Raw genomic sequence first — 22,509 nt, 5'->3', positions numbered from 1 at the left:
TCATTACTCCTTTCTCGCGCGTCATGGCCACCGTAACGAAAACGAGGCTGTAGACGCACAGTCAGCGCCATCTATGTATACAAGCGGAATGGCTGCAAAGCACTGTTGTGTACCATTTTGCACAAACGACTCGAGGAAAGCAGCCACCAGTGACCTCAAAATTTCATTCCACCTCATTCCCAAAGCGGAATCGCTTGAAAAAGCGATGGATTGTCGCAATAAGGAGAGACGAGGGTCCATTGTTTAAGGTATAATTGTATTCGCCCCCCCCCCCCCCCCCCCCCCCCGATTCATGACCACTCTCCGGACTCGGTAGGGGGCCTAGGCCTAACACTCGATCATCGATGTAGCATACTTTTTATACTAGGCCTACACTAGTGTACACGTTTGTTATTCTTATGTTCATCATTACTTGGATAGCTTAATTGATTCCATATTACTATTAGAAGCTACGATATATCGGCTATTTACATCGTGTGAAAGAATTCCTGTTTTTAATTCCACACAAAACGACTTGTAGATCTAGGTCACTCTAATATTCCCTATATTAGTCTATCAAAGTAGTTTGACCTGAAGATGTGAAAGCATAAGGGATATAATATATATGATTGTGTGGTCCTGCAAAGATTAGATATTGAGTTTATATGTCGTTACAGGTTACAAGTTCTACACCCCAGAGCAGATTTAAGCGGACACTGACTGGAATAAAGAAACTGAGTGTGCAGTTCCCACATTATTCCAGTGGAGAACAAATAAACCGGAGACCCCCCCCCCCCCCCCCCCCCCCCCACAAAAAAAAAGAAAAAAAACCCGGTCAATTTGTAAAGTGAGAAAAAAATGCAGTGCAATGTTTAAAGTTCATTTTTAGCTCACCTGGTCCAAAGGACCAAGGTGAGCTTATGCCATACTGTGGCGTCCGTCCGTCAACAATTGACTTATTTGACTTCTTCTTCATAACCGCTGATCGGAATTTAAACAAATTTCGTCAGAAGCATCCCTATGGGTGGGGGACTCAAAATTGTACAAATGATGGGGCTGGGCCTCTGGGGTGGGGCCAATAGGGGTCAATTTGGCTATATTGATATAAACGACTTCTCTGAAACCGAGCAAGGGATATCGCTCATATTTGCCTGGTAGCATCACTATGGGCTGGGGATTCAAAATTGTACAAATGATGGGGCTGACCCCCCAGGGGCCTGAGGGGCGGGGCCAAATGTGGTCAATTGGGCTATATTGATACAAACGGCTTCTTTTCTGAAACTGAGCATTGGATATCGCTAATACTTGTCTAGTAGCATCACTATTGGATGGGGATTCAAAATTGTACAAATGATGGGGCTGACCCCCTAGGAGCCTGAGGGGTGGGGCCAAATGTGGTCAATCGGGCTATATTGATATAAACAACTTCTTCTCTGAAACCAAGCAATGGATATCGTTCATATTTGCCTGGTAGCATCACAATGGGGTGGGGATTCAAAATTGTACAAATGACAGGGCTGACCCCCCCGGGGGTCTGAGGGGCAGGGCCAAAAAGGGTCAATTTGGCTATATTGATATGAACAACTTCTCCTCTAAAACCAAGCAATAGGTATTGTTCTTATTTGACTGTGAGCATCCCTTTTGGCCAAAAGGGGTCAATTTTGCTGAATTGATATAAACAACTTCTTCTCTGAAACTAAGTGATTGATTTTGCTCATATTTGTATGGTAGCATGGTCATGGGTTGGGGATTCAAAATTGTACAAATGTTGGGGTTGACCCCCTTGGGGGCTGAGGGGTGGGGCTAAAAGGGGTCAATTTGGCTAAATTGATATGAACAACTTCTTTTCTAAAGTTTAGAAATGGATATAGCTCATATTTGACTGGTAGCATCCTTTTGGGTAGGGATTCAAAATTCTATAAAGGAAGGAAATGACCCCATGGGGGGCAGAGGGCAGGGTCAAAAGGAGTCAATTGGTTTAAACAACTTCTTTTCTGAAACTAAACAATGGATATCACTCACATTTGTGTGGTAGCATCCCTATGGGGTTGCATCAAAAGTCAATTTTATTTCATGGATTAATTCATTTTTTGGCATAAAAACCTCACGTACCCATATAAAATGCCAATGATATATTGACATAGTAATATCAGTGACAAATATACTTAAGCATCATTCTTGTTTCATATCTTATGAAAACCAGGTGAGTGATACAGGCCCTCTGGGCCTCTTGTATTGCATTCAAAATCGATGTTTGTTTTCTTTTGTTTTTACCTGGTCACTGGTGTTCATATTGTTAATTTAAAATTCAGGTGAACCCATGGCTACATATACCATCAAAATGTCACTTTCTATATTGTGTGACTTGAGTTAATATTGTCCTAGCTTAAATTGATCAAGCAGTAACATTTTCACATTTGTTGATAATTAAGAAATAATTAACGATGATTGGTGTATTATTGCAGGATATACAACGAGGACGAGGATATTTTGCAATTAAATTAATAACGAAGGCCTCAGGCCTGAGTTATTAATTAAAATTGCAAAATATCCGAGTCCGAGTTGTATATCCTGCAACAATACACGAGTCAAAGTTGATTATTTCTTTTCTACCATGTACTGTTTAGTTCTGGGATCGACCTCTTTCTAATAGAAAAACAGCAAAGAAACCCCGGGAAAACCTTATTTCTTGAGTATTGTATTATTTGTTGATGAAATATACAGGCAATACAGTACTACGATCAAGAGTATCTATCATATGGCATTGATTTTGAAAATAAAAAAAAAAAAAGGATAAAAAAAAGAAAAAAAAGGAGGGCCTCCGTAGGATTCGAATTCGCGTCGTGATAAAAATATATTGAAAGACTATCCCATTAGCCCACTCGGCTATAGTAACCTTTAATGAAACGGGTGAATATTAGATATTTAAAATTGTGACAGCCGTGACTCACGACCGTGTATTATTGGCACGAGCGTGGATTATTGGAAAATAATACATGGTTTTAAACCAATCAAAACCGGCGTTACATAGCAAACATGGTAGAATAAATAATAATGACACATGTACATTCAATAATACATTTTATTATGGTAATATTCATGAGAAAACAAACATGTAGATTCTATACAATTTCAAATGTTTTAAGTGTTTATGGAAAAAATTGCCTTAAAATTGATTTTTACAAGTCCATTTAAAGCGACTATTCGGGGAAGAAATAGGTCAAAGTTGAAAAAACGGCAAATCCATAAAGAAAATACCCTCTTATGAAAAATTCTTATTGAAGTTTTGGCGATATGTAACCCCTAGAATTAAAAAATAATAATATTCTGGGGAATCCTCTCACTGTCGAATGACGAGATAAAATGCAAATTTCCCGCTTTGGGCGCATGCGCAAGAATCTAGGTTAGTAGAATGTAAGGCTTCCGAAGCCAAGAGATGTCGGCCTAGAATTGTAACGAGTTCGGCAACAAAGCGACTTAAACAGAAATGGTCACAGGACAACCCGATTATACGACTTGGGAGACAACACACTAGGTGGAAGACATTCAATGAAGAGAATAGTTTCTCTACAAACGAGCGTGCAGCACGATTTCTTCTGGATAAGTGGTAAGCCCGTAGCCTGCGTAGGGTCAGTTCTATTCTATTGCCGCACATTTTATATCGTTATCAGAATGTAACTCGTAAATGTCCTTAATTTTGTTGGCAAACAATGCATGTATGTTGCTTGAGTGTAATGGTTATTAGTTTCAAGCAACATTAATGTAAATGATGTGTAGAATGAAGAGATAGACAGATTCCACCTCCGTTTTATGGGGCCCCGTAAGGGGTAATTTATACGGGTTTTTTTATTGTTCGCATATCAAAGCTATAGGCTATATTTATACCACTATTTTTTAATTATGAAAAAATTATAAATTTATGTATGACTGATGATTAATGTCAGACCTATCAAGCTTACGGTTTTCTTTATTAAATACAAAATGGTGTATGTGTAAAGTTCAGTAGGACTTTCCTGACAACATTACATGTAGGCATATAGGCCTATATGTTATCTATATACAGTTGACTCATAATATAAACGATTTGCAAATAATATTGGTGTATGGGTTCAAATACAAGTGCTGTTTTGTTCCATAAATTCTTTGAAATGTGGTAAAAGTTACGATTTGTAGGGAAAAGATTATCATTATAACTTTGCAGTACATAATTATTTTTATATTTTTCAAGTGCACTTCAGTGACACAAGAAGTTCATGCAGGTGAAGACATGCCCACACCAGCTGGAACTTCTATGGGACCGCCATCACATGTGTGCACCCCTACACCAGTAACATCTACGCCTTCACATGCCCATAAAGAACCTATATAGCTATAGATAGACCTCCGATGTCTCAGATATAGAGTAAGTTCTTGGATCTAACTATTTTGGATTTATAACCCCTCAAAATATACATTGATGTATCTTAATTTTTTTTTCAGTGTTTATCGTTCCGTGTTGAAGTAAACTGTAGCAGGTCACACATAAATGACATAGTAATTCCATAAATGTTTTTTATTATTTTGTTTTTTACAACATATTTTAACTGTTAGATACAGCACCATATTGTATGGTAGGGTGAGCAGTCAAACACGCTCTGCTACGGCATGTCATGAATAAATAATACATCATTTCGGGCATATATATTTGTTTTTAAAAGAATTGTGTATTTTTTCATAATTTTAATATTTCAGAGCTCAGTCATCACATTCGTCTGATTTATCTGGTGTGGAAGCATTACAATCAGACTCCGAGAGTAACATTAATGCCAGCTTGCTTTCCCGTTACCAACAGAAGGCTAAAGAGGCTGACACCTCATTTATTGAGTAAGTATGTTGTGTTATTTTTTATGGTGTGTTCTTGTTGCTATGATAATACATTTACTTGTATATAGTAAAGAGGTATTGGTACGCCCAATATCCCCGCAGGACATTATGTTCTGTCACCTGTCATCCTGCACACAGTCTGGTTTGGTCTGTCTCCAGCACTACTTGTCATTGGAACTATAAACTTGCGTAACGTTAATTTTACCCGGATGAGAAGTATGTGCCAAAACTAGTTAACTGTGACCTTTATTTTGACATTAAAAGTGTATAAATAAAGGATATGGCTTATGCTGACTATTACATTAATTGTCTCAAGAATTTAACTTACTTATCTAGTCTCGGCTCTACCTAGGAGAGTATGTCTTATTGGACCTTCACCACCAAAGTCCAACATTAAGAGAGAAAAAAAAGCAGAATATGTTATACACACTGTAGTTTTTTACTTGTTAATTATCAAATGAGGATTTCTCTGTCAGAATCATAGTTTTGTGGGTTTGAACTCCTCCTGGTATGGTAAAGTTTAAAATGTTTATTGTATTTCCAAGAAAAAATATTCTTTATCCAGGCGTGTTCGTGGTTATTAGCTCACCTGATGAAAAGGACCAAGGTGAGCTCATGCCATACTGTCGAGTCTGTCTTCATAACCACTGATACCCATTGTACAAATGGTAGGGCTGAGTGACCCAACGGGGGGCCTTCTTGTTATAAGACACATTGCTTCCATTTGACTGTCAAAACAATGAAATCATCTGTCAAAAAAACCATTTTCATATAGTTTATATTTTACTATGGATTATGACTTATTGTTTAGATGCCAATGGGTTCTGTTCACTTTTGTTTTGGATTTATTTTAGAGTTACTTTAATTGGAGAAAAGTGAAGAATATGAGAGTGAGGAAGAGTTGTACAAAGAGGACCCAACATAGAATCCAAGTTATAGTGAGATTGAGGAAGAGTTGTACAAAAGTGAGATTGAGGAAGAGGAGAATACAACCTAGATCTTGACATGGATTTGGAAATGTCATTATGGTAATTTACTAAAAACTAAAATGTTTCTGTCATTAGAAAAATCATATCTCCCCAAGTCCACTATCAGTCATCCACATTGCCTCACAGTACTTTCTAGATAAATGTATTGCTGTCATATTGATTTCATTTACTGAATGAGCAACTCAATAGCTGGTCTCTTTACTTCTAGTTTTAGGTTATCTAAATTGAAGTCTAGTGACCTATTCTTATCATTTGTTGTCACGAGTGTACTTTCCAATTTAAAACAAGTTACAATTTTGAGTTCTTCATAATAATTGAGGAACTCAAAATATCTGATATAGGGTGTGTACCACATGGCAGTGGGAATCTAGCCAGATTGTAAATGGATGACCTTGCTGTCAATGTCATTCAAGGTCACACAGGTCTAACATCCTCAATTGTAAACTAGAAGGACATTTTTGTCAATAACCAAGAAACATATAATCATAACTGTAATATGCTGCTATGGAGAAGTACTGGTGCGGCATCCGACGTCTGTCCTGCTGTCTTTCTGTCTGGCCGTCCGGCGTCCACGTTTTACTTTAAATAACTTTTTCTCAATAACCAAGAGGCACAGGGACTTGATATTAGGCCTGTAGCATGCTGGTGTAAAAGGCTACCAAGTTTGTTCAAAATGAATGACATTCATTCTATGTAATTTGGGTTAAATAGGCTTAATCTTAAAAAAAATGGTTTCTCACTAGCAGAGGCTCTGAGACCTAATTGTATGCTGGAAGTTAATTGATATTGATAAACCTAGCCTACTGTGATTTTGATAAAGCGGTAATCTTCATAGTATCTTCAGATATAACTGAGATAACTTCAAAGTTGCTGTATAGTCAAATGAGCGATACAGGTTCATTGGGCCTCTTGTTTAAATGAATTACATATTGTACATTGTCTTTTACTATCCAGTATACCTCAGACACGTCAACCTGAACACTTGCCAATGGCTGAAGGTCCCATAGAAATGGAAGAGGTTGATGTTGATGATGAGCTTGCAGAGGATGAAGGAGACATTGTGGAAACAGACACTCAAAATGATCGTGTTGAAGAAAGGAAATCAATATGCTTCCAAAGTGCCCTGTTGGAACTCACGTCAGTTCGAATACCCACAACTTGTCAAAGAAAAGCATATGGTGCAAATATCATTGTCCAGTGCAGATATGTTGGATGTGCAGTACAGATGAAATGAATTGGAGGAGCAGCATTTGGTACTAGTCCTGGATCCTCTGGATCTTGTGGATCCTCTGGTTCACCTGCATTTTCGCAAAGGTCCAAAACCAGGCCTGGCTGATGATCCACTAGCTGAAGAACTAAATTTATCAGTGGCTTTGGGTCCATCCTTCTGATTATATCCTAATGCATAAAACAATCATTACAGAACAAATCCATGTGGGTGGGAGTACTGTAGTATTCTAATGTATAACAATAACTGTATTTCCTTATTTTTGGTTTTTGAGTTGATAAATTATAATGCACTTATATAACTTATCATCCATTTTCCCTCAAATTCCATCCCAACTTTTTCTACTAAGGTTTTATTTATGGTATGTATGTGTTTTTTGATAATTGTTTGTGGAAGTAAGTATGTTGTAAATGTGGTGTTCAATTTCAGAGCATGTAGGAGGTAGGTGTTCTTTTAATGGTGTATTGCAGGTGTTTACATTTCAGTGTGTGTTTGAGTGTTCACTTGACAATATGTGCAGGTGTTCTTTCAACATTGTGTGTAGGAAGTGTTCAATTATCAGTTTGTGTAGCAAGTGTTCAAATATCAGTATGTGTAGGAAGTGTTCACTTATCAGTGTGTGTAGGAAGTGTTCAATTATCAGTGTGTAGGAAGTGTTCAATTAACAGTGTGTGTAGGAAGTGAACTACTATCAGTTTGTAGGAAGTGTTCAATTATCAGTGTGTATACGAAGTGTTCACTTGTGAGAATGTGTTTGAGGTGCACGTGTGTACTAACAGTGTGTGTAGTTGTTATTAACTTATAATAACACTGTGTTCATAGATGGATCATACTGATAAATGTGTTAATCAAGTGTCCAATTGCATTACAAAAAATGGAGTGCATATTTTTTTAAATATTCTGTGAACTAAAATGAAATACTCCCATGTCTAATGTGAATACCTACTTAGAGAAACAGGTCTTATAACCATACCATTCACTTGGTCGGTTAAAAATTAGGTGTTCATACACATGTGGGAAGTATGTTTGATGTGTGCGAGGGTGTGTGCATTTTTGGTAAAATTTAACATTTTCAGTGAGTAATAGTATAAATTGTCTCCTGAATGCTTTGGTAAATTGTCTACTGTTCTTTTTGTCTGTGTACATAGCAAAGTAATATCAAAATAAAAAAAAGATATGAAAAGAAATAATACGGTACTTTGTAATTGATTATCAACTAGTCAAAATAATTTGAATGATGAAGTAAATTGTGGATAACATTCATTAAAACAGTAAAGTGGCGTACAAAAAGTCACTACTAATATTACAAAAATATGATTATTAGCTTTGTATGATAGGAGCCAAAGGTTCATGTAGATCCCTTCTCCTTTGCTGTTGCAATGTCAGTACCCTGGCCCGATCCTCCTGCGGCACTGTACCACGTGCACCCCTTGGTCCCCTTCCTCTACCTCTTCCCCTTCCTTGCCCTCTCTCCATCCTTGGACTGCTGTCTGCCCCGAGACCCCTTCCTCGACCCCTTGGCCGTCCACAGGTTCCTCCCCTCCTCCTTGATCCCCTCCCCCTCCTTGGGGATGTATGGACTTGTGCATATTCATAATCTATCTGATGAGAAAGCAAGAAATTATTGTAAGAGCAAAACTGAAGGAAATAGTTTACAATGCAATGCAACAGAAAAGTTCACTGATTAATTTTATATTGCTATGAATATCGAAGACAAAATATAAATACATTTGTATATGTATATACATACTAATTCATGTAAAGTGGCGTACAAAAACACATATCTATGTGTTGTGTGTAACAGTGGAAAACTAAAGAAACTTGCATGTTCAGCAACAAAAAGTAGGTATTCTCATACACTTTAGTTAATAAGATCACATAAGCCTGGTATGAAAATATGATTAGTCTATAGCTATATACGTATGCTCTATTTGGTATATTGATTATGTTTGGTGATCAATGACAGCAGCATTCCTTTAAATGGTAATGATGGGGGTAAGACTTTGGTATCAAAAGAATTCTTCAAGTGCAAAATTTAAATAATGTTATACATACAGCAGTACCATGCAAACTATTACAACTTTCCATGGGGGAACTCATTATTCAAAATTAAACATAATTGAAATGTATTCAACATATAGAGACAAATAAAATAATAATATAAAATGGCATATTTTGAGTTTTTCTTTCATAAAGAATCAATAGATCTTTAAATATACAAATAGTTTAGCTTTATTAATTGATAATAGTAAATTGAGCTGTCCAAAATTGGAAACTCCGTCCTAAACAGGGAGCTCGAGGGTTGAATTGGCAATTCATTACATGAAGTTCTTCAAACTGATGAGAAAACAGAACACATATCGTCATGGAAGTAAGAATCGTGGAGCTAAGAGGCTTTGTCAATAGCCGTTATGTGCATGTATACATGTATAACATACCTGTAATTGAAACATTTCCCGAAGCTTCACTTTTTTCGAGAAATAGGTTTACATGATATTTGATTGTTTAAATTACTGTAAGCATTCACGTCATCTACTCATATCCTGTTAAATCAATAACACTATGTCATGATTGCTTTTCTAATATATATATATATATATATGCCTGCACAACTATATTGATTTAGCGTACATGTAAATGAATTGATCGAGATATCACCGGTGACGATGACATAAATTAGATTACCCCACATTGGGCCCCATCTCTGCATCGGATGACGATTCACACCGATTTCAGTTTTTATTGTTGTTATTGCATGTATTAAGTCATATGAAAACAATCTTTAGGTATAAATCCCACACATGCATCATATATGACATGTGAATTAAGTATTTACGTACCGTGTTACTGCTTTGACTGCTTGATGAATCGGACATCTCTAAAAATTCACGTGTTTCTGTTGATGTTTTCTCACTGCCTCGTTTTCGAAATACCACGTGACTTATAAAAATAGATATATGTTATATTAGGACAGGGCTTTTCCCGAATTAAAGTGGTCAAATCTGGACAATGCAAGCAGAACTTGACCATCGCATTGCTGTGATAGAACTTTTGGAAGACCAGATAATGCATCTAGACTAAGTTTGTTTCCCCGAATAGTCGCTTTAATATACGGTATGCAATTTCTTCTACGACTCTTTTAAAGAAGTAATTATAAGCCAGTGGTAAAAATGATCAATTTTGGTGTAAGTAAATCGATTCATTGTACAAAACCTGCTTTAATCCACTATATGTGTGTGAACAGTATATTGGCAGTATATATATACCACATTTTTTTCAGTGCTGTGTGTTAGGATTTCCGGAATCAAGTTGTCCGGTTTCATTAGTTATACAACTTCCATCAAAATATATTGAAGAATTTCAGCTTGTGTAATGAATTATGAAATCCTTGCTTGGGAATATGGTACACTGCTTCATACATGTATACATGTCGTTATAGGTCACAGCAAGACCCTGATCAAAAAAGTTTGATATGATAGAGGAAAAAATATTTTATTACTGAGAAAACTCACTATTTTTTATATATCAATTTTCCCATATAAACAATTTGGGAACATCAAAGGATGTACTGGAACTCCCAATGTATTCTATCATTAAGAGAAAAATCCTCAGAACTCGGACACATTGTGTGAATTGGTGTACAGGTGATATTTATAAACATATTTTCTTATTTACATGCTGAGATATTCATGTTAAACTTCATTTGAAAACAAAAAATTCAAAAACATTATGTCTACTTTAGACACTTTGATAAGCTATACCATTACCGGGTAATTAATATTGCCATTAATAACAATGAAATCAACACAGGTGAACACATTCTAAAAATAGATTCACTGTAATATATGATTACCTGTGCATACTTTTACTGTGGCAGTCCACTGGATTATCAATAAATCTGGATTATTGGATACACTGATAATAAAGTATATAAAATGGGTAACCATCTGAACTTTTGTAATTGTATTAACTATTGAAAACACTGAAAAGGCTATGTTACTCTGGGGTGTGATAATACAAAATAATATGGTGTTCATTGTAACATTTTCTATAATCAAGTGATAATTAATCGTATGTACAGTGTAAAATTTGGTAATTTTACAGAATTCATGAAGAAAATTACATTTTATGTTGATTTTCCTAGTTTTGCATGAGCAGAGTTTTGTATTTGGTACCGTCCAATTGTTTTTGGATGCTGGGTTCGAGTCCCAGAGGCTCAGTGTGCAGTTGAAAATCACTCATTAATTATAGACAAATCTAAAACCTTCATGGTTAGATATTCTAATTCTTAATAATTCCACTTTTATATGAAAAATTTGGCAATATGAAAGCTTTAAATTTGTTCACAATAATATGTTGCTTTTGATTTTTAGGTCACCTGAGACAAAGTCTCAAGTGACCTATTGTAATCCCCTTTTGTCGTGCATCGTGCGTCGTCCGTCCGTAAACAATTTGCCTTTTCGACTTCTTCTCCAAAACCCCTAAACCAAATTCCATGAAATTTGGCAGGAAGCTTCTATGGCTAAAGGTCAACCAAAATTGTAAATTATATGGTCCCCACCCCACAGGGGCCTGAGGGGTGGGGCTAAAAAGGGTCAAATTGACTAAGACTTCAAAAATCTTCTTCTCTACTCTCAGATATGGTGGAATCAAACACTCATCATAGATGGAAGGGTCTTAAGGTGCTTTACCAAAATTGTAAATTTCATGACCTAGAGGTCTCACGTTTGCCCCTGGGGAGGGGGTAAACTTTACTATAGTTTATTTAGTGAAATCACATTTTTGACTATAATATGTTTTATTTCTATTGGAATTCATTCTAATTTGGTAAACATTGTCAGCATGGGATGACAGTTTGATGGCATGCACATCTTGGCCCTGACTGACCCCCAGGGGCTGATGGGTGGGACTAAAAAGGGTCAGATTGACTGAAATTTCAAAAATCTTCTTCTCAAGACCAAAATAAGGTGAAATCAAATACTCTTTATAGTTGGAAGGGCCTTAAGGTGCTTTACAAAAATTGTGAATTTCATGACCCTGGGGTCTCAAGTTTGCCCCTGGGGAGGGGGTAAACTTTACTATAGTTTATATAGGGAAATCACATTTTTTATTATAATTTGTTTTAATTCTATTAGAATTCATTCTAACTTGGTTAACATTATCACCTTGTGAAGGCAGTTTGATGGTATACACATGTTGGCCCTGACTGACCCCCAGGGGCTAATGGGTGGGGCTAAAAAGATTCAAATTGACTGAAGTTTAAAAAATCTTCTTCTCAAGATGGAAATAAGGTGGAATCAAATACTCGTTATAGTTGGAAACATCTTAAAGTGCTTTACTAAAATTTTGGATTTCATGACCCTGGGGTCTCAAGTTTGCCCCTGGGGAGGGGGTAAACTTTACTGTAGTTTATAAAGGGAAATCACATATTTTGACTATAATATGTTTGATTTCCATTGGAATTCATTCTAATTTGGTTAACATTATCAGCTTGGGATGGCAGTTCGAGGGTATGCACATGTTGGCCCTGACTGACTCCTAGGGGCTGATGGGTGCTAAAAAGGGTCAAATTGACTGAAATTTCAAAAATCTTCTTTTCAGACTGAAATAAGATAGAATCAAATACTGTTTATAGATGAAAGGGTCTTAAGGTGCTTTACTAAAATTGTGAATTTCATGACCCTGGGGTCACACATTTACCCCTGGGGAGGGGGTAAATTTTACTATAGTTTATATAGGGAAATCACATTTTTGACTGATTTGTTTGATTTCTATTGGAATTCATTCTAACTTGGTTAACATTTTCAGCATGGGATGAAAGTTTGATAATATGCACATGTTGGCCCTGACTGACCCCTAGGGGCTTATGGGCGGGGCCAAAAATGGTCAATTAAATTAACTGAATTATTTCAAATCTCAGGTGACCGTTAAGGCCCATGAGCCTCTTGTTACAGTAGTATGGAAATAATCTATAAAACTATTTTTTCTGCAGACATGACATAGAAGACACATCTAGCGTTTCTGAACCATCAGAAAATGGTCACCAGTGGCAGTCTATCCCAAGCCAGGATCATGATTATTCTGCTGAGCCATTGACAGACGGAGAAGCTAGAAATATCTAGACTGTATATTGCAAATCTAGAATCAAGATTAGAGAAACAACAGATGCAAAGGTTTCGTCTAGAAAGGTTTACAACCGATGAAAGTACCTTGAATATGTATACTAGTAGGCCAGCAATATTAGGAGGATAATTTCACAAACATCAAAGAAATTGCAATAGTATTCATTTCAGTGTTTTTATGTTGGTACATACTCTAGAAACACCATAAAAAAAGTATCAATCAATAAAACTTTCGGAAAATGATTAAATCGACAGATACTCAAGACATGTTAGGAGTTTCCGATTCAATTTTTAGCTCACCTGGACCAAAGGTCCGGTGAGCTTATGTCATGGCGCAGCGTCCGTCGTCCATCCGTCGTCCGTCAACATTTGCTACAAATCGCTACTAACATCATTGGGGGAAGGGGAACAGATTTTGCATAAATGTGACTCTGACCCCAAAGGGGCCAAAGGGATGGGGCCCATAAGCGGAAATAGAGTTAATTCCTTTAAATCGCTACTAGTCATAAAGTTATGAATGGATTTGAACCCAATTGGGTCAGAAACATCCTTGGGGGAAGGGGAACAGATTTTGCATAAATGGTGGCTCTGACCCCCGAGGGGCCAAAGGGGCGGGGCCCAATGGGGAAAAAGAGGTAATTCCTTCGAATCGCTACTTGTCATAAAGTTATGAATGGATTTGAACCAAATTTGGTCAGAAACATCCTTGGGGGAAGGGGAACAGATTTTGCATAAATGGCGGCTCTGACCCCAAAGAGGCCAAAGTGGCGGGGCCCAATAGGGGAAATAGAGGTAATGCCTTTAAATCGCTACTTCTAATAAAGTTATGAATGGATTTGAACCATATTTAGTCAGAAACATCCTTGGGGGAAGGGGAACAGATTTTGCGTAAATGGTGACTCTGACCCCAAAGGGGCCAAAGGGACGGGGCCCATAAGGGGAAATAGAGGTAATTCCTTTAAATTGCTACTAGTCATAAAGTTATGAATGAATTTGAACCCAATTTGGTCAGAAACATCCAGATTTTGCATAAATGGTGGCTCTGATCCCAAAGGGGCCAAAGGAGCGGGGCCCAATAGGGGAAATAGAGGTAATTCCTTTAAATCGCTACTTGTCATAAAGTTATGAATGGATTTTAACCCAATTTGGTCAGAAACATCCTTGGGGGAAGGGGAACAGATTTTGCATAAATGGTGACTCTGACTCCAAAGAGGCCAAAAGGGCAGGGCCCAATAGGGGAAATAGAGGTAATTCCTTTAAATCGCTACTAGTCATAAAGTGATGAATGCATGTTCTTAAAACAATTCTTGAGGTCTTTCAGACCTTAGATAGTTTGGACTTCATTAATCTTTAAAGCAGTTCGGATTCCCACACTATAACCATATATAGCATTGTTTGAGATTTACAAATAAAACAAATTGAATATGAATATTATTTTGACATTTGGTCTAATCCAACCAGGTGAGCGATACAGGCCCCATGGGCCTCTTGTTAGTTTAGGGGTAGGGGTAATTTTTTCGTTTTATTTTACTAATGGAAAGCATTATATTCGTAAATAATGGTTCATTGTAAAGATTAGATAATATGCATTGAACAAATATGAAAGAGCAAACATATTTTTCCTACATGACGTCATCGAGCGTCAAAAGTTATCTCCCCTTAACAAAATCGAAGAATTTTCATTTTTTCATACATTGAATTTCCCTTCATTGATTAATTTCATAATATATGTTGGTACATTAAACTTATATAAACTTATTAATATACAATAGAAACAATAAGCTAAAGGCAATTAGTAAAAGAACTTGGGCAAATGATGAATTATAGTGGTAGTGTACATGCATTTCGTTATTGGTTCAAATCTCTGTTGGAGGTAGAGATACACTTTTCAACATGTTTCTTTTAATGGACATGTATGCATTCGTGTATTATAGTCCAGTGTCATAATACAGTAACAACCATTGGACAAATACAAACATTTGGAAATAGTTTCGTGTATGACGTCATTACTGAATTTGATTTACTATACCAAAGTTATCTCCCCTGCCCATAACATTTTTTTTATCCAATAACATCATTCCAAACACGCCTTGGGTAACATACTGTTTTCTTGACGATAGCGATTACCATTACTATGTTTATCGTCTATTGATGTAATTGTTTCATTATAGCCATAAAACACATTAATGAATTTCTACTTTTTTGTAGAATCCCGGATTGCTTTTTCTACACCTGTATTATTTGTATATATGTACACTTCCTTATATTGAATTGTTCACCAAGCAAACGTTCTGTTCACAAATGAATATCAGGTCCCATGTTTTAACAAAACAGAGTGTGTGCTATCTACAACTGTTTTTTGTTTACTAGTATACTTAGCTACGTGCGAATTTAAGTTTCGTTTCCAGCACACATCGGATAGCATGTCATTCGGAATCATCGTTGTCATCTATTTCTAATCGGGTACCGTTGAAACAGCCAACTCCATGGCACTCACCACAAGCAACGGAACACACGATGTCATGTTTTCTGCAGGTACATGTGGCAGTGTTGCCTTGGTAGGATGGAGTGTGTTATTGGCAGTGTACCACCCTCAATATGTGAATCAAGTGCCATTTCATTATCATCTCGTACCCAGTCTTGACACTGTAGGTAAGACCGCTGGCTGTGAAGGGACGCTGCGTCAGATGTTGGAGGCAAGGTGTGGACCTGCACACATGTTGAAGCTGTCATGGTTTTATGAGCGAATCGTCTGAATCTGAGAAGATTTAGACCTTCGTGGGTCGACAGACACACCTCCATATAGGAAAGCAATGATAGCTTCTCCATCCCTCGCTATGACGTCACTTTTTGAATCTCTGTTCAAGAAGACCTGCAAACGGTCTTCGATATCTTGATGTGTCTGTATTTTCTTCAATGCTGCTCCTTTACCGATACCAAAATGTCTGGATGTAGTATCCTGTAAGTGCATGAATGGCTTGCAGCAACCGACACATTTCTGGTCCGAGCACTGCTTTTGTTTCTCTAATATCCCATACTTTAATGTGTTTTGACGTATCTACAGATAGAAAATTCCGGTGATGTGCGTCATCTAGTCCATAAAAACACAGGAGAACCAATAAGTCATTGTCTTAGCCAATGACAACAACATCCCTAGTCAGAGTCAACTGAACTGCCGTTTGCACTATCATTCTATTAGCGTCCGCAATGACTTGTTGGAACACTCTTTTCACAGAGTTCTTGTAAGCGGTTCATTGGTGTGGTAACCAACACCGGTAATTTCATGCATGGCGTTGTTGATATCGGTGCACGCTGGCATTGGCAAGAGCCATTTTGCCCTTTGTGTTTCAGACATGCCTCTACCCCTTGTCATGCCGCCTGACGATTTAGCACTACGCATTAACACTTGTTCGATTTTGAGATTGGAAGAAAGACCCGCCCAATAATGATCGCTCCTTCTCATCACATGATGTCCGTCTGTGAATGCTGAATATACATCTGGATGATCTCGCATACAGGTTGTGTTCCATTTCGGCAAACCGGCCGGGCCAAAGTAGGGTAACATCTCGAATAGATTGCTCAGATGCAAAGGCCAGTTCCCTGTTCGCTAAGCTTTGATGAATCGTCTCAAAATGCCAACCATATCGGAATACTGTAACCACTGAGATGCAGTTCTCATTGATTGCATGGACTGTCTTTCTGCCAGGAGGTGGTCCCGTAGCTTAAATAGCACTTCATGTCGATAAAGATGTTCCATCGACATATTCCGTTCAGTATCTTGTCATACAGCTGATCTACAACTGTGGCCTTACTTTGTTCCGGTTCCGTTGCCAAAGTCATATTTATCACCGGGGAGCTACGTGCGGGTTCTTCCTCGGAATGAACAGACGTGGAAGCATTATGCACTTCGTCGTCATCCTGGCTGTTTGGGAAAGGAGTTGAAGATTGGATATCCATACCAAATGTCCGTGAAACCAGCAGGGCGTGGATGGCAGCCCCCCCTCCCCCCCCATACACACACACTTACTGTATATAGTTGTGTTGTTGTTGAGAATGCATTGTCCTTATCAGTGGTACAATGCAATACACTTTCAGTCACACGACGAACACATGGAGGTCTCGGCAAACAACAACAATCTACTTACCTCCCTTTGTATGTATGGAAGGCCGTGGCGCTATAACAATTTTGCGTTATTTTGTACCGCAACCGATATTTTCCGATACCTTTGATATGTTAATTATTCACATTTTATGAACAATTTGTGATAGGAATCGTTACTATTGCATTTGTTTTGATGATATAATGTAATATTACTGGCCTATAGCTGGATTCATGACCTATGCATGCATCAAAGCAGCGTTTGAAAGTCTTCAAGCAAGTGCCATCAATATGTCACTGCAGTTCGGAGACTGATGTTGTCTGTATTTGAGACATGATGGCCTCCAACTCGTCACTGCAGTTCGGGGGCTGATGTCTGTATTTGAGACATGATAGCCTCCAACTCTGTCACTGCAGTTCGGAGGCTGGTGTTGTCTGTATTTGAGACATGATAGCCTACAACTCATTCACGGCAGTTCGGAGGCTGATGTTGTCTGTATTTGAGACATGATCACCACCAACTCTTTTACTGCAGTTCGGAGGCTGATGTTGTCTGTATTTGAGACATGATAGCCTCAAACTCTGTCCCTGTAGTCGGAGGCTGATGTTGTCTGTATTTGAATCATGATAGCCTCCAACTCTGTTACTGTAGTTCGGAGGCTGATGTTGTCTGTATTTGAGACATGATAGCCTCCAACTCTGTCACTGCAGTCGGAGGCTGATGTTGTCTGTATTTGAGACATGATAGCCTCCAACTCTGTCACTGCAGTTCGGAGGCTGATGTTGTCTGTATTTGAGACATGATAGCCTCCAACTCTGTCACTGCAGTTCGGAGGCTGATGTTGTCTGTATTTGAGACATGATAGCCTCCAACTCTGTCACTGCAGTTCGGAGGCTGATGTTGTCTGTATTTGAGACATGATAGCCTCCAACTCTGTCACTGCAGTTCGGAGGCTGATGTTGTCTGTATTTGAGACATGATAGCCTCCAACTCTTTCACTGCAGTTCGGAGGCTGATGTTGTCTGTATTTGAGACATGATAGCCTCCAACTCTGTCACTGCAGTTCGGAGGCTGATGTTGTCTGTATTTGAGACATGATAGCCTCCAACTCTGTCACTGCAGTTCGGAGGCTGATGTTGTCTGTATTTGAGACATGATAGCTTCAAACTCTGTCACTGCAGTTCTGAGACTGATGTCTGTATTAAAGACACGATAGCCTCAAACTCTGTCACTGCAGTTGGGAGGCTGATGTTGTCTGTATTTGAGACATCATAGCCTCCAACTCTGTCCCTGTTGTCCGAAGGCTGATGTTATCTGTATTTGAATCATGATAACCTCCAACTCTGTTACTGTAGTTCGAAGGCTGATGTTGTCTGTATTTGAGACATGATAGCCTCCAACTCTGTCACTGCAGTTTGGAGGCTGATGTTGTCTGTATTTGAGACATGATAACCTCCAACTCTGTCACTGCAGTTCGGAGGCTGATGTTGTCTGTATTTGAGACATGATAGCCTCCAACTCTGTCACTGCAGTTTGGAGGCTGATGTTGTCTGTATTTGAGACATGATATCCAACAACTCTGTCACTGTAGTCCCGGGGCTGATGTTGTCTGTATTTGAGACATGATGGCCTCCAACTCTTTCACTGCAGTTGAGAGGCTGATGTTGTCTGTATTTGATACATGATAACCACCAACTCTTTTACTGCAGTTCGGAGGCTGATGTTGTCTGTATTTGAGACATGATAGCTTCAAACTCTGTCACTGCAGTTCGGAGACTGATGTTGTCTGTATCTGAGACATGAAAGCCTCAAACTCTGACCTGTAGTCGGAGGCTGATGTTGTCTGCATTTGAGACATGATAGCTTCAAACTCTGTCACTGCAGTTCTGAGACTGATGTCTGTATTTAAGACACGATAGCCTCAAACTCTGTCACTGCAGTTGGGAGGCTGATGTTGTCTGTATTTGAGACATCATAGCCTCCAACTCTGTCCCTGTTGTCCGAAGGCTGATGTTATCTGTATTTGAATCATGATAACCTCCAACTCTGTTACTGTAGTTCGAAGGCTGATGTTGTCTGTATTTGAGACATGATAGCCTCCAACTCTGTCACTGCAGTTTGGAGGCTGATGTTGTCTGTATTTGAGACATGATAACCTCCAACTCTGTCACTGCAGTTCGGAGGCTGATGTTGTCTGTATTTGAGACATGATAGCCTCCAACTCTGTCACTGCAGTTTGGAGGCTGATGTTGTCTGTATTTGAGACATGATATCCAACAACTCTGTCACTGTAGTCCCGGGGCTGATGTTGTCTGTATTTGAGACATGATAGCCTCCAACTCTGTCACTGCAGTTCGGAGTCTGATGTTGTGTGTATTTGAGAGGTGTTGTCGGTGTTTGAGACATGATAGCCTCCAACTCTGTTTCTGCAGTTCTGAGGCTGAGTTGTCTGTATTTGAGACATGGTAGTCTCCAACTCTGTCCATGTAGTCCGTAGGCTGATGTTGTCTGTATTTGAGACATGATAGCCTAAAACTCTGTCCCGGTAGTCCAAAGGCTGATGTTGTCCGTATTTGAGACATGATAGCCTCCAACACTTTCACTGCAGTTTGGAGGCTGATGTTGTCTGTATTTGAGACATGATAGCCTCCAACTCTGTCACTGTAGTTTGGAGGCTGATGTTGTCTGTATTTGATACATGATTGCTTCCAACTATGTCACTGGAGTTCGGAGGCTGATGTTGTGTGTATTTGAGAAATGATAGCCTCCAACTCTGTCACTGCAGTTCAGAGGCTGACGTTGTCTGTATTTGATACATGATACCCTCCAACTATCATGTATGTCACTGGAGTTCCGAGGCTGATGTTGTCTATATTTGAGACATGATAGCCTCAAACTCTGTCCCTGTTGTCTGGAGGCTGATGTTGTCTGTATTTGAGACATGATAGCCTCCAACTCTGTCCCTGTCGTCCGAAGGCTGATGTTGTATGTATTTGAGACATTATAGCCTCCAACTCTGTTACTGCAGTTGGGAGGCTGATGTTGTCTGTATTTGAGACATGATGGCCTCCAACTCTTTCACTGCAGTTGAGAGGCTGATGTTGTCTGTATTTGATACATGATGACCACAAACTCTTTTACTGCAGTTCGGAGGCTGATGTTGTCTGTATTTGAGACATGATAGCCTCAAACTTGTTCGGAGGCTGATGTTGTCTGTATTTGAGACATGATAGCCTCCAACTCTGTCACTGCAGTTCGGAGGCTGATGTTTTCTGTATTTGAGACATGATAGCCTCCAACTCTGTCACTTGCCGTTCGGAGGACTGATGTTGTCGTATTGAGACATGATAGCCTCCAACTCTGTCACTGCAGTTCGGAGGCTGATGTTATCTGTATTTGAGACATGATAAGCCTCCAACTCTGTCACTGCCGTTCGGAGGCTGATGTTATCTGTATTTGAGACATGATAGCCTCCAACTCTGTCACTGCAGTTCGGAGGCTGATGTTTTCTGTATTTGAGACATGATAGCCTACAACTCTGTCATTGCAGTTCGGAGGCTGATATTGTCTATATTTGAGACATGATAGCCTCCAACTCTGTCACTGCAGTTCGGAGGCTGATGTTGTCTGTATTTGAGATATGATAGCCTCCAACTTTGTCACTGCAGTTCGGAGGCTGATGTTGCCTGTATCTGAGACAAGACAGCCTCCAACTCTGTTGATGTAGTTCAGAGGCTGATGTTGTCTGTATTTGAGACATGATAGCCTCAAACTCTTTCACTGCAGTTGGTAGGCTGATATTGTCTATATTTGAGAAATGATAGCCTCAAACTCTGTCCCTGTACTCCGGAGATTGATGTTGTCTCTATTTGAGATATGATAGCCTCCAACTGTGTCACTGCAGTTCGGAGGCTGATGTTGTTTGTATTTGAGACAAGACAGTCTCCAACTCTGTCACTGCATTTCGGAGGCTGATGTTGTCTGTATTTGAGACATGATACATCCAACTCTGTCACTGCAGTTCAGAGGCTTATGTTGTCTGTATTTGAGACATGATATCCTCCAACTTTGTCACTCCAGTTCGGAGGCTGATGTTGTTTGTATTTGAGACATGATACCCTCCAACTCTGTCACTGCAGTTCGGGGGCTGATGTTGTCTACATTTGAAACATGATAGCCTCCAACTCTGTCACTGCAGTTCGGAGGCTGATGTTGTCTGTATTTGAGGCATGATAGATTCCAACTCTGTCACTGCAGTTCGGAGGCTGATGTTGTCTGTATTTGAGACATGATAGTCTGAAACTCTGTGCCTATAGTACGAAGGCTGATGTTGTCTGTATTTGAGACATGCTAGCCTCCAAATCTGTCACTGCAGTAAGGAGGCTGATGTTGTCAGCCTCTGTATCGGAGGCTGATGTTGTCTGTATTTGAGACATGATACATCCAACTCTGTCACTGCAGTTCAGAGGCTTATGTTGTCTGTATTTGAGGCATGATAGATTCCAACTCTGTCACGTCAGTTCGGAGGCTGATGTTGTCTGTATTTGAGACATGATAGCCTCCAATTATGTCACTGTAGTTCGGAGGCTAATATTGTCTGTATTTGAGACATGATAGCCTACAACTCTGTCACTGTAGTTCGAAGGCTGATGTTGTCTGTATTTGAGACATGATAGCCTACAACTCTGTCATTGCAGTTCGGAGGCTGATATTGACTATATTTGAGACATGATAGCCTCCAACTCTGTCACTGCAGTTCGGAGGCTGCTATTGACTGTATTTCTGACATGATAGCCTCCAACTCTGTCACTGCAGTTCGGAGGCTGATGTTGTCTGTATTTGAGACATGATAGCCTCCAACTCTGTCATTGCAGTTCGGAGGCTGATGTTGTATGTATTTGAGACATAATAGCCTCCAACTCTGTCACTGCAGTTCGGAGGCTGATGCTGTCTGTATTGAGACATGATAGCCTCCAACTCTGTCACTGCAGTTCGGAGGCTGATATTGTCTGTATTTGAGACATGATAGCCTCCAACTCTGTCACTGCAGTTCGGAGGCTGATGTTGTCTGTATTTGAGACATGATAGCCTACAACTCTGTCATTGCAGTTCGGAGGCTGATATTGTCTATATTTGAGACATGATAGCCTCCAACTACGTCACTGGAGTTCGGGGGCAGGTGTTGTTTGTATTTGAGACATGATAGCTTTCAAATCTGTCCCTTCAGT

General features: G+C 39.1%; 1 long non-coding RNA gene across 1 annotated transcript; it reads left to right on the top strand.

Moving 5' to 3' along the window:
- Positions 1–3,023: 3,023 nt before the first annotated feature.
- LOC117324805 lies at positions 3,024–5,056 on the top strand. Its single transcript, XR_004532066.1, has 3 exons — positions 3,024–3,586; positions 4,208–4,381; positions 4,711–5,056. It is a non-coding gene; the product is annotated as an uncharacterized LOC117324805 (long non-coding RNA).
- The last annotated feature ends 17,453 nt before the right edge of the window (positions 5,057–22,509 follow it).

This window comes from Pecten maximus, chromosome 4 (assembly GCF_902652985.1).
Source record: "Pecten maximus chromosome 4, xPecMax1.1, whole genome shotgun sequence".
NCBI classification, from domain to species: domain Eukaryota; kingdom Metazoa; phylum Mollusca; class Bivalvia; order Pectinida; family Pectinidae; genus Pecten; species Pecten maximus.
The sequence above is the reverse complement of the archived record's forward strand: the minus strand, read 5'-3'. Positions and strand labels throughout refer to the sequence as shown.